Source organism: Cynocephalus volans, chromosome 3 (genome assembly GCF_027409185.1).
Source record: "Cynocephalus volans isolate mCynVol1 chromosome 3, mCynVol1.pri, whole genome shotgun sequence".
Lineage (NCBI taxonomy): Eukaryota > Metazoa > Chordata > Mammalia > Dermoptera > Cynocephalidae > Cynocephalus > Cynocephalus volans.
In genome coordinates, this window is record NC_084462.1 from 115,374,661 (window position 1) to 115,388,518 (window position 13,858).

Consider the following 13,858-nt stretch of genomic DNA (forward strand, 5'->3'; position numbering starts at 1 on the left):
CTAGGGATCAGTGTATCTTGGTGTATCCACTCCAAAAATACAGACATGGAACATCATAATCTGGAGCTCGTTTAGAGTAAGTCAGACCCTGTATGTAACTACAGCTTCATCATTACTAGTATGAGGGTCCTTCAAACAGTTCATGGAAAGATTTGTATTATTTTTTAATTCTATTTTTCCATAAACTCTTTGAAGTACCCTCATATAGGGCCTTGGAAAAGTGGCCTAATCTCTCTAAGAATGTTCTACAATTGCAAATGAAAGTAATAACTGCTTCCAACTCATAAAAATTCAGTGGAATACTCTATATAAGCCACTGAGGACAGAGCCTAACACATAGTAAGCACTCAAAAGTGCTTGTTAATATTTGGTTAGAGAAACAATTGTAGTCCAGATATTAGATAAGACACGATTCAGTACTAGTTATTATGGGCCAAATACGAGGAAAGTTCATGGAAAGATTCATATTATCTTTCAATTCTATTTTTCTATGAACTTTTTGAAATACCCTCATATATCTCAAGCTTCATGTTTGCTCCCATGTTATAGATCCATCATTACAGGATTTTATTAAATATGAATGCTCCCAGTGTACTCTTATGTTATCACTACACATAATTCTCATTGCACTCACTACATGACAGTTCACATTCTGCCTTGTACCAGGAAGGGACTGTATATCCTGTTCAAGGATGAGAACACTGACATGCCTCTATCTAGCTGGAGTCCAGTGAAGGTCAGTTGAATTGCATTAAAGATGGCTAGTCTAGATGAGGAATCTGCTGCAAGATTTGGGGCTGAGACACCAGAGAGGAAGGCATTCACCAGATAGGGCTTGCTCATCCTATCACAGATGCTTTTAGGAAACGCAATTATTGCTTTTTGTTATGAGCGTTATTATAGGTGCACATGAACTGTCTATAAACATACACAACCAGGAAAATTAGATGGGCTAGTCCAGTTCAACCCTAAGTGAACAGTAAATGTTATTTGGGGTCAGGCTTTTTAGAATTCCAAAAGATTCTTCTGCATGCTGGAGGACAAAGGGTCAGACTCTCCATGATTCTGCTGACTTTTTCACTCTTCAGTGCAAAATAAAAGCCCACTTAGACTTTCTTTTGCAATTATCACCTATTTGAATTCTAGTAACACTTATTTAGTTAGCAATCTAGCTCTTTTCCCTGCTTAAAAAAATAATAAATGGCTGAGTGGGCTTTTTCTTTCAAACATTGATGTGAGGCAGCCATGATTTTGATCTGTAATATGACAACAGAGCCTTGTTCAGCTGCAACTCGTCTTCTGAGGCCTGATTGCCTCTCCCAACAATCCAACTGAGAAGACGAGAAGAGAAGGCAGGCAGATATCTTGGCATCAGAAATGAGAAAGCAGGCCTTGCTCCTAAGAGCTCAGGTAGGTAGACCATTTCCTCCCTGCCTAGTCATAGTGAGAGAGAATAGGGTGGACAGTTGTAGGAGGCATGATACCAATCTCTTAAACAAGTGGGTGTCCCTTGTTTCTCCTTTATGTGGAATTTTCTGTTATTCTTTACCCTCTTTCTTATCAGCCTTATCAACCTGCTGTTTTGGTAACTATACCAAAATAAAACTGCACAGATACTATTTGTGGACCCGGCTTAGATAGAGATTTTCAGGAAAAAATCAGGGTAGACCAAGCTGTCCGTATTACCCCTGTCTCAGAGAAACCCTTAGACATGAAACAGAAATCAAGCTGTCATTGCCCTGCCTCCTTAGAGAAATCTGTACCTTATTCTTCAAAGCACTGGAGCACATGTTAAGCAGAGCAGCTAGTAGCACTGCTAAAACACTGACGAGTGTGGATGGACTTTACAGCATCTTCCGTACACACACACACACACAAACATACACACATGCATATTTATACACACACTCATATACACACAAAAATACACACATACACATACATACACACATACGCACACGTACACACACACACACACACACACCACTCACCCTTTCAGAGATCTCTATTCCTTGAAAAGATTTTTCACTTTTCCCTGTCGTCAAATCTCACAGGTTTTGCTCCCACCTCTGTTGCAGTTGTCACCATTCTTACCTTCGACTGGACCTCCAAGTCAATACCATTTCATGCTGCTTCTTTTAGAGGCTGTTCCATGGAGTGACCAGAAGCAACAGGACATGCTTGTTACGCATGTGAGCTCTGGAACCAGACAGCCAGGTCTAAATTCTGGTTCAATCACTTACAAGCTATTTATTTTGGAACAAGGTTCTTAATCTTTCAATGTCACAGTTTCCTCATTGGGATAATAGTACTAGTGTCTATGTTGTTGGGTTGTTGCAAATATCAAATAAATTAATACATGCTAAGTATTTAGAAAGTGCCTGGCACATAGAAAGTTCTCAATAAACAGCTCCTAACAATATTTTATCCTCCATCATCCCCGTATTACACTTGATAAGACTTTGTTCTTGTTTTTTTTTTTTACTAATCTTTATTTAAAACTCTGAATTTCAGATTTCTTTCCCTTATGTGACATTTCTAAGGGGACCCTCTCTTTTTTCTTTTCAGTGTTCAAGGTCCTTAAGTTGGATAGACTTCTTATGAAGCAATAGGAGACAGAAAAGAAAACAAGTAAAACTGTCTCAAAAACTTGATTTTCAGACCTAACTCATAGAATTGTAATTTCAAGTGTCAAGTAGCGCCTGGTGTATAACAGCCTCTCAATATATGCGAAAACAAACAAATTTGCTCTTTTCTCATTGAACACAGGTGGCTAATCCAAGAAGAGAGAAAGAAATCTCCTCTTCCTTCTATCTGTCCTTCTATCCCCAGCCTGTTTCTCCATTATAACTCTCAAGGAACATTCCAAACAGTCAAATGTGAGTGTCTTATCTCTCCAGTGAGCCTCAGTCCTACCATGTCTTATAACTCTCTGGGTTAGTCACGTGCTTCACAGTGGAGCCTAATTCATTCACTCAGCGGCAGACAGAGATGCTCTCTCCCTACTTCTTAGAACACTTTCTTCCCTGGGATCCTACTGTTCCTCCTATCTCCAGCCACTCCTTTGCAGTCTCTCTTCTGGACCTTCCTGCTCTATTCAAACCCTAAATGATGGTGTGCCCAAGAGCGTGGTCCGTGGTGCTCTTTTCATCTCCCTGCAGGCTTCCACATGATCACCTCCCATCCACAGCTCCAAAGTCAGTCTGCACCTCCAGGACAGGCCTCTCCCTTGAGACCTGGGCTTGTGTATTCATCCTCCCTCTCACGCTCTCCATTTGGATATCTAACACACACTTCAAGCCCAACATGTCCAAAACACAAGTCTTGATTTCCTCCTAAAACCTGCTCCTCCGCCAAGCTTCTCACCTCAGGAAATGGCAACAACATTCCCCCAGTTGCTTGGACCCAAAACTTGGACCCCATGGCTGATTTCCATCTCACACACACACCACACCCACATCCATCAGCAAGTTCTGCTACCTCTACTTTCAGTATATGTTCCAAATCCAAACTCTCCTCACTGCCTCCTCTTCTACCAACCTAGTCCAAACCACCCTCTTATGTCACCTAAGCTGTTACAGTGGCTTCCTTCATGGTCTCTGCTTCTACTCTTTCCTCCTGACCCTCCCTAACAGTCCACTCAATGCAGCCAGCAAAGTGATATTTTTAGGAAAAAAAAATCAGATCAGGTCACATTCCTATTAAAACACCTCAACTTTATCTCATACCTCACCCCACTCTACTGCCACCAGCTCACGCCCACCTGAAGGCCTCTGTACTGGCTCTTCTTTCAGCTTGGGACCCTCATTACCTGGGTCTCCACAGACGAGCTTTCACATCCTTCAATCTCTGCTCTAATAACCTCTTTCAGAAAGGCCTTTCTTGGCTACCCTATTGAAAATAGCTACCACCTCTGTTCTTCCCCAGTTCCTTACCCTGCTTTATTTTTCTTTGCAGCATTTTATCATGACTTGAAATATCTAAGATTTTCCTACTTGCATGGGATCTTCAAGAGGACAGAGATTTTGTCAGCCTCGTTCATTCACTGCTTATCCCTGCAACCTGACACATAACAGCTATTTTAAAAGTTTTTATTAAAGGAATAGATGAAGAATGTCTTAAATATTCAGTGAGTGTCCACTCTGTGCTGAGTCCTGAGAACACACATCAAAAACAGAATAAACATGGTCATTTGTCCTCATGCCTAGTAAAAAATGCAAACATTCACATACATAAACATTAACAGATATGATAGTGTTATATGGGTGTGACGGTTTCTATGAGTCAACTTGGCTGGGTCACAGTTCCCAGTTATTTGGTGAAACATTATTCTGGATGTTTCTTTGAGGGTATTTTTCAGATGAGATTGACATTTAAATTGGTTGACTTTGAATAAAGCAGATTGCCCTCCAGGATGTGGTTCAGCCTCATCCAATCAACTGAAGGCCTTAATAGAACAAAACCTGGCCACTCTCAAGAAAGAAGGAATTCTGCCAGCAGACTGCCTTTGGACTTGAACTACAACATCAGCTCTTCCCTGAGTCTCCAGCCTGCTGGTCTGCCCTGCTGATTTTGGACTTTCCAGTCTCTACAATAGCATAAACCATTTCCTTAAAACAAATCTCTCTTTCTCTCCATAAAACGTATATTTATACACACACACACACACACACGCACACACACACACACACACATCCTACTGGTCCTGTTTCTCTGGAGAATCCTGGTAGCACAATGGGAAAATGGAGGGTACTGTGAGTATATATATCAGGGGGTCCTCCTAACTTAGTTCAGGAAGTCAGTGCAGGCCCCTCAAGGAACAAAATTTAGGACAAAAGTTGATGTCAGAAAGGACCACCTGTGTAAAGAGGGAACCAAGATGATTCAAGGCAAAGGAAGCAGCATTTTCAGTGGCCCTGCAGTAAAAAGAATGCAGCCCTAAAAGAAGTTTGTCATTGGCTGGTTGACTGTCCAATGTGAGAGGTGCGACCTAGATGCTCTGTTTGGCAGGCCTTGTGCTATGAAAGTCAAGCATACTGTCACACAATTCCTCTTAGCAGAGGTCGAAGTCAGCGGATCCAAAGAAAAACACTATACATATTCATTCCTCCTGCTGGCAAAGTTCATGCCCTCCCTCCCTCCACAGAGATATAATCAGTGAAGTCTGACACAACTCCAGGCTGCAGACACCCAAGAAAATAGCAAAGTCCTTATAAAGAGAGACCAAATCAGCCTTGGAGTAGTCCAGTCAGCAGTCACTCTGTTCTGAAACCTGTCAGACTGCAATTCTGCTCAAGGCTGTTGTTTTGACATTAGCATGACACATTCACATGTCGCCCTCATTGTGTGAACTCCTACTCAGTGTTTTGTAATAACAGCAAAGGCATCAATATTTAAAAACAATCAAATGTATGTTTGGTTTAAATAAGCGGCTGAGCCACAATCACTTACAAAATGTCTTCTATGTGTATTTGCCCGTTATATATATTTTAAGTTAACCACTCATATTGGAAGCCTGTCATCTGCACTGTTTCACTATGAAAGATCAATAACCTAATGGATCTAGGATTCTACTTGTCTCTTAAAAATGTTGAAATCCAACTTACTTCCCCACTTTATATCCTGCTTCCATTGTTGAGCTAAAGATGATATAAGATTCTGTAAGTATTTACAAGGAAGTGAATGTCCTCAAAGTCACTCACAAGGTACAAAGACCTTAACAGACATCTTCCTAGTGGAGGCAAACTGCTGAACTCAATCATTTTATTCTCACTCCTCTATTTGGCCATTGTAGATGAGAATTAACACCAGGTGTCTATGGAAGTGGTGATATGCTGCCCATGTCTTACCTCATATATCCTTGGGTGCCTACATTTTGTTACAACAGTGTATTTGTTTTTGCCAAGAGATTGATGAATGAAGACTTGTCTGAAAATTGTCAAAACAGACTGAATTTGCCCACCCTGCTCACTAATTTTGGGTAGGCCCAGTTTCAACCAGTATTCTTTCTATGACCAGAGATTTAAATGAAACAGGGTGGTTCAAGAGTCATAGAATGACCAGCCTTACTTGTTGCTTGAAGGCAGTCCTTGGATTTGGTATAGACTTTTAAACTAGAATATGCCTAAGGAATAGTTACATGCCTGCCATTCATCCTAAAACGTTGGTTGAAGTCCAAAAGCCCCTCTAGAAGAGCCTCCAAATGTATGATGCAGCTCTTCATATGTCCTCAACCTGGTAAACCCAAGAAAGGTCTTCCCATCCTGCACTCCTAAATTTTGGTGTTCCTCAAAAACTGAGTAAACACAGTTGCAGGCATCTGGTAGGTTATATTTAGTATTTTGAAAGCCTAATTGAAAGCAAAAACCTAACTAAAATAAACATAAATATACATACCAAATAATTTTTATGGCATTATATCAAATAAATAACACTGGTTATCATATGTCAATCAAAAATTCTGATTGACAGTTATCTCTAGCTTATCTTAACAAACAAGGAAAACAGAAATTATTACTTGATAAATGATAAATTATTACTTGATATTTATTTGGTAAATAAAATTGTTGAAGTGTGAGTTCCCTAAGGGGAGAAAGGTAATTTTTAAGGAGACCTGGTGATGACAAAGGGAAGAACATTGCCCTGACAGTACTTATGTCTCCACCTGTCTGTACAGCTACCCAGATACACTCACTGGAAATGACCCAACATGAGGCTGTGCAGCTCTGAGTGAGGCACATGCCAGCTTGAGCAAGCCCTTTCTGGTCCCCCCTTCCCCACCTCTTTTCTCACTCCCCTTCCTGAAAAACAAGGCTAAAGCAGAAGTGACCTGGATATCAGAAGTTTTCAGAGAATGGCTGTGGTATCCTCTTCAGAGTTCAATTAAATGTATCCTCTGCAGCCCTTCTCTGAAACCCACATTTAGACAAGACACAAGATATTCGGCCACGGGCATAAAAAGTACAAATGCATGACTTTTCTTTGAGAGGACACTGCTCATGACTGGCAAATGAGTCGTAATCATTCTCTGACTAGAAATGTCCATCTTAATTTTTCAAAGGAGGTCTTAATTCAGACTCATTGTTAAAAATGCCAGATACTGAAGCAAAACACACACAGTGGCTGACTCACATGAAAATTCTTCAACGTCTAATTTTCTTTTCAGTATTTGGTCTACTTTAGTTACCCACCTGATTCCTGGCTTGTCTTAAACTTGGCTAATACTGAGAGTGAACAGGGTTATTTTAAACTACAACTGTGAAGTCCTCAAAGTTGGTTTTAATAATCTCTCCATTTTGTAGCTCCACCCCAACCTGGGTCCTCCCTGTCTAAGCATGCTCCTAGAAAAATATCTTAAAAACTCATTCAGGTTTGGCCAGTTAGTTCAGTTGGTTAGAAAGTGGTGCTGGTAACACCAGTGTCAAGGGTTCAGTGCCAGTACTGGCCAATCATCAAAAGCAAAACAAAACAAAAGAAAACCTCATTCATGTTAAGGTATAAATTACTGATATGACTTAATTAGTTTTTCATCCTAGGGGTACATTTTTTCTGGGCTGTCACCAGGATCCAGATGCATCAGGTAAGTGGAATCAGATGATGTTCTCCCCTTCAACAAAGTTTATTTGCATGAATAATACTCACGAGGGCTTTGTAGAGGGTCCCTAGGGAGGAGTCAGCTGAGATCAATGCAAGGAGCAGCAATGCTCTAGACTCACCTACCTTCCTGCCACATGCACACAAAACTTTGCCTGATGGACTGATTTTGAGCCCCTATAAGAGAGAAGTTAATATAAGAAATAGGGGGATCTATGTTTATGAAAGAGTGTGTGATAGACAGCTGTTATCCCAACTCTGCCACAAACTGAAGCCTGCATGGTCAGGACAGCCCCCAGGGAAGGGGAGTTGTACTGGGAGGGCAGCATTTTTGTGGGGGCCACCAGGACAGAGACAGTGTCAAGGATCTTTGATAAAGAGAACCAAAGAACACGTGTGGCTCATTTCAGGACACATGTGAGACATCACCTGGCCTGAAGCCTCCAGAAAGAACTAGAGAAGAGTTTGGGGATGAGGGTAGAGTAGGGATTGAGGTCTACTGAAACTTAATTTAAAATTACACCCAGTGAGATTTCTGCCATAATTGTGTAAGTTAGGAGGAGCATCTGGGAGCCACATTGACCCTCTTTGCAGCTGACATTCACCCCTTGTGGACCAACACCTTTTCAGGGAAGCTCCCTTCACTAACTGTTCCTTCCAAATAAAGCCTGTTAGTAGTAGCATTGTCATGACCATCATTAGTTAGCATATGTACTTTCATCATTTTAAAAAAATATTTTCTTTATATTTTTCAGCTACTAGACAGTATGGCAATAAGTGCCTTTGAAATTGTTATATCACTTTCCTTCTGCAGCAATTTTGTTGCCTGGTACCAGAGCTTGAATTTAAATAAAATAACTATGACTATACATTGGCCCTGCCCATTAAGGCCAAATGAATGCACTGCTATATCAGTAAATAGCAAATTCATTATGGGGTGTTACTCAGGCTCTTACAAATGAGCCACTTGAGTCAGATCATTCCTCAATCTCTGTGCCTGCCTTTGCGTGTCATCCACCTAGGAAGGTGATGCTTTGAAATCGTGTTAAGAATTTTAATCATGGATATTCTATGCACATTGTGTATGTAGGAAAAAAAGGGGCTCCTGGTTCCTCAGACTTGTGTTTAACCCCCGCAGTTTTCCTCACCTTGGATGATGTATTCAAGACTTTGATTCATTTTTCCATATTATAACCATCTCTTTCACAGCTGGGGTGAAGGGAAGGAGGGAGAGTGTTAGATAGCTACAGAGAAAGTCATAATTTAAGGGTCAGAAACCTTTTAAAAGCGGTGTGCTGAGGTTTGGGATTCTTTTTTTTCTGTGGTGCCCGAGAAGGGCTATGCTGCTTCGGACTGCTTTGGTCCATCATGCCAGGCAAAATCTGGCCATGTGTTAGTTTGGCTCTGCTAAAATCGAGCTGTTCATCGTGACCTTATAGCCATCATTAGTCATTAAAAAATCATTGAACACTAATGGGAACCATTTCATTTAATCCTTTCAGCATCACTAAGAAATATAGGGGCTATTATGAGCCCCTACTTTACACAGGAGAAAATAGGGGCTTGGAGAGTTTAAATAGCCACATCTATGGTCCCACTGGCAAAAGTAGACTTTCAAACCTGTGTCTGTGTGTCTGCAAGCCTGAGCGCTTAACACTGCGCTATCTGCTGCCCAGCAGTGCTGGTGAGGGGAGTTCAATCCAGGACTCTCTCAATCACTATAGAATCATGCTGCTAGATTGTGCTGTAGATATGACTCTCTTCCCCAAACTGGAGGCCTGTTTTGGATACTTTCAGCTTACGTTTTTAAAGTAGCAGTCCCAGGATTTGTGCTTGGCCTGTGGATTGGCTCCCAAAATGTAAGCCTTCAGCTGGAGTCCCCAAGACTCATCATATCTCAGTCTCTCAAGAGAGGTTAATATTAATTATGTATTCCCTCTTCTTCATCTGTATTCTTTATGAAAATCTTATACGAAGGTAGAGATTTATTGGTTAAACCAAAAGGAAGTATAAAAATGATGACAATGATTGTCAAATACATGCACTCTTCTGCTATTGCATTTAGCCTTATCAGCTCTGTAGGGTGAACACAATTAGTGCCTGTAGCAATAACTCAAAGTCTAGCCCACATACGGGTACGAGTTCACAAACTGTTACTGGCCTGCAATAACATATGGTAGAAATTGAGAATAAATGTTTAGAAACTTTAAAAGCCACTTGACAGAGTCATTTTGTGTGTTGAATTTCATTTCTGGGAATTCATTTTTATTGTATTTTACAAAAGTATCACTCTATGAAAGACTGGAAATTTAAGGAAAAATTCTGATTCTTCAACACAAGACAGTTGGGGAAACACTGGAATTTTCTTTACAACTGAGAGAACCAAGGTTTAATTAGAGAGGGTAAGTAATTTGCCCAAAGATACACAACTTAAGGAAACTGGAGCCATAGTTGCCTTCTCCTTAACCATGGGAGCTGGAATTGCAGAACTCTGCTGTGTTTCTTTCTTCTGGTGCTTCCTCAGGGGTCTATGATATAAATGTCTAGGGTTTAACCCAGCTGCTTCCAACAGCACAGAGCCAGAAGCTTGAGAACCAGCAGCCCTTCTCGGTATTTACGTTTAGCAGCTCCTCCGTGGTACCCTTTCCACCCTCCCCCTGCCTCTCCTTCCTCTGTCAATCAGGCCCCGTGCAGGCAGGCCAGCTTGGAGCATCCATCCCAAGCAATTTCCATCCACCTTGGGGTCTGGGGTCATTACACTATGTAGCAATTCCAGTTTTACTCCTTGAATGGGATAATTTCTGGCATTTAGATTCTAAAACCCAGATGTCAATTAAAGGATGCCGGAGGAAATCTCTGCAGGAGCTACATCAACATTTTACAGGACATGAGGCAGAGGCCTTGCTGTGGTGACATTTCCCTGTCCACTGACTCATGGAGGGCAATTTACTGAGGGCAAAACAACATTTCCTAACTAGTGGGGGTACACTGCACAGAGTCTGTGTACTTTCTTAAAGCATTCAAGTTCCCACCCCAACCCTGCTTTGACATTGGACTTTGACAAAGCAAAGTACCAATATGGCCAGTGTTATCAAGTATGAGCAGAGATACTTTTTAAGACTACGGTACCTGTCCTCTTGATTTGAAACTCATTAGAGAAAATCTGCCAAGTCAACCAGGAGAAGCTTTACCACCAACAGAAATCAAACTTGCAGACAGATTCGTTTATATTCAGAACCCCTGCTTCCAAACACTGGGCAAAGCAGAGAGCACTGAGCTGTCAGGGAATAAACATGTCTATCTCCTGCCTACTCAAGTTGACAAGATTAATGCTCTGAGCCCAAAAGGCTGCTTTTTCTGTTCTACTTTTTTTAAAGCAGGAGCAGTAGATGAAGCCAAAGGAACAGTTGGATCAATGGACCCAGAACTGTAATTCTGGGAGCCTTGGGGTTTCTGGGATGGTGTCGTATGATATGGGAGATGGAGAAGGGAAGGAAGGCAGAAGTGAGGAGGGGAAGGATGGACTCACTCTTCCTTCTTTAACCAGAGTAGCTCAGCTTTTATCCATTTCTCATTTTAGTCTTCTCTGTAAAATTCTAATTGAGGAAAAGATTCTATTCCCTTAATTTTTTTCTTGAAAACTACTTATTTAACTAGAGTCTTGTTCCTAAACATTTTGGTTTGAAATAAGCATGTTATAAGCCTATTTTAGAATCAAGCTGGATTTTTATTTTTATTTTTTATTTTTGTAACTCCAAACTTTTATTTCAGAAATATTTGGCTGTAGAAATGAGTCAGACATCTCATTTTAACTGAGACAGTTTTGCCAAACAAAATGAAAAGAAAATATGAATATTCTTTCCTCTTGAAAGAGAGATGTTGCTACAGGCTCTGATTTTCTTTTTTAGAAGAATTTCTTGAAGACTTGTTGAGAAAAATCTAATACTAGAAATGAGGAGAGAAAAGCCCTGTCTCTATTAAAATTTTTATTTGCAATTTAAAAGATGCACTTAAAAGAGCCTAAAACTGTTCTTTAAGGTCTTGGTCTCTAAATAAGGAAAAACTTGTGATGTTCCCTTGGGCTCTATAGTTAACCAAAGCCTTATGTTGATAACATTAGGAGTTCCTATAAAATTCATTTAGAGATACAAATGGGACAAGCTTACCTATGGTATTCTAGGTTTGCAACCTAGAAGCCAACAAATACAGGTATGATGCAGTCAGGCTCAGAGATATCTGCCTTCTTGAAAATTTCCCAAGTTGCAGTTTGGAATTTTGTCAGTTTTAAAATGTCAGTACTTGTGCCACATTTTATCATCTTTGTAGAACAATCTGGACCCCATTAAAAGGTTATTTTCCTAAGATTTCTTTCTATAATCATCATAATTACTGTTCTAAATTCTTTATGTACATTATCTCTGGTATTCATGGTAATCTGGTAAGAGAGGTGTTAAATCCACTTTACAAAGAAAGAAGTCAGTACTTTAAAAATTAGATGACTTGCCTAGGACCATTATAGCCATCATTTATCTGGATAAATGGTGGAACATGGCTCCGAGTCCTTCGTCTAATACATCACACTGTTTCCCATGACAGCAGAATACCTTTTCTACCTTGAGAGTATGAATGAAAGTATGAGTTAGCATCACTTTTAATGAGAAGTTACTATATGCCAGGCACAAGGCAAAGTACTTTACATACACTATCCTCTTTAAAAATCACAATGCCGCAAGAAAGATACTATAATTATCTCCATTTTACAGATGAGAAAACTAACTGAGGCTTAACATCGTTAAGTGACCCAAATGACACATCTTGAAATGTATGAAGCCAGATCTAAAGTCTGGATCTGCCTAATTCCAAAACACCAACAAAACCAAATTTATACTTCCAAGGAAGAATTCTTCTTCAGAGTTACATGCTCAGTCTCCTCATGCTGCCATTGTTTAAAATTTTGCTAGAGTTCATCTTTTGAAATTGCCTTCTTAGAAGCAGCTTGTGAACCACACACAAAAAATTGTTCCTTTAAACACACTTTATAGCAAGGCTACATTCCAGATGACTTTTGAATTTTTCCAAAAATCAAACTTACCTTCAAAAGGTAAAGATTTGACATCACCGAGAATTTTTAAGAGAATGCACCCCTGACTTCAAAGTAACTCCAAGAATGTTTTGAATAATTATAGTACCATTGGATTAGTTTATAGTTTCCCTGGGTGCCTATTGCGAAGGTGCAACATTTATTTAGAAGCATAACCTCTACATGTTTAAAAAAAAAATCAGTATCCCACAGCTTATAATTTTCTCTCAGTCCCATTGTTCAACCAGCCTTCAACTCCATTCCCACACTGTCTCTATCCCCAGGCACATTTTCTAAACCTCTCCTCACATAATGATTTGTTGAAGAAAGTCAGACATTGCTATATGAAAGGAACATGAAATTAGAGGAAGGAATAGGGACAATGATTCTTTGGGAGAATTCTTAATCCCCTAGAATTTTCTCCACGACAACTCAGAGCCTTTCCCTTCTTTCCACAGATGAGAAGTCTAACCTAGCAAAAGATCTCACATTCTCCTGGAGATCACTTTCAATATTAGCCTCCATTTTGTGAAAACCTTCTCAAATGGGTGGATAAAGCTTATGTGCCTGTAGCCATTGAACATTTTGATGAAAATTAGTATAATTTTGAAATTCCAAATCACTCATAGGATATCACTTTTGAGCTAAAATCCTACTAAGTTGGGGAGAGATTGGCATTTAAACAGATGTCAGCAGTGTTTTGGGAAATGTAAATTGAGGTACAGATGGTGACTGCTAGGGAGTTAAGAGCATCTGTGTTCTATGAAAAAAAAACTATATTTGTGAAAAAAAATTTTAAATAATAACTGAAATTCCCAACTCGATTTTGAAAAAAGACAAGAAAATACCCTCGTTGGGTGGCACTGTTTGATAAGATTCTTATCAAATCAAAAATGACTTGAATTTCTAAGTCCTGAAACTAAATTAGATACAAGATGGGGAATTATATCCTGTATCCTCAGTAAGCCAAAATTAGAACTTCTACTCCAAAAGAACAACTACAGAAACTTGAGAAAGATTTCTGATTCTTCTATGTCAGCCAATTTTGTGCCTCAATGTATGCTCTAGGGAAAATATCAGTTATCTGCCATACGGTGGGTTAAGAGCAGTGGCTCTGAAGACAGAGAGGCTGAGTTCAAATTCCAGCCCTGCCTCTATGTAGTTGTGTGGCCTCAGGACACATTA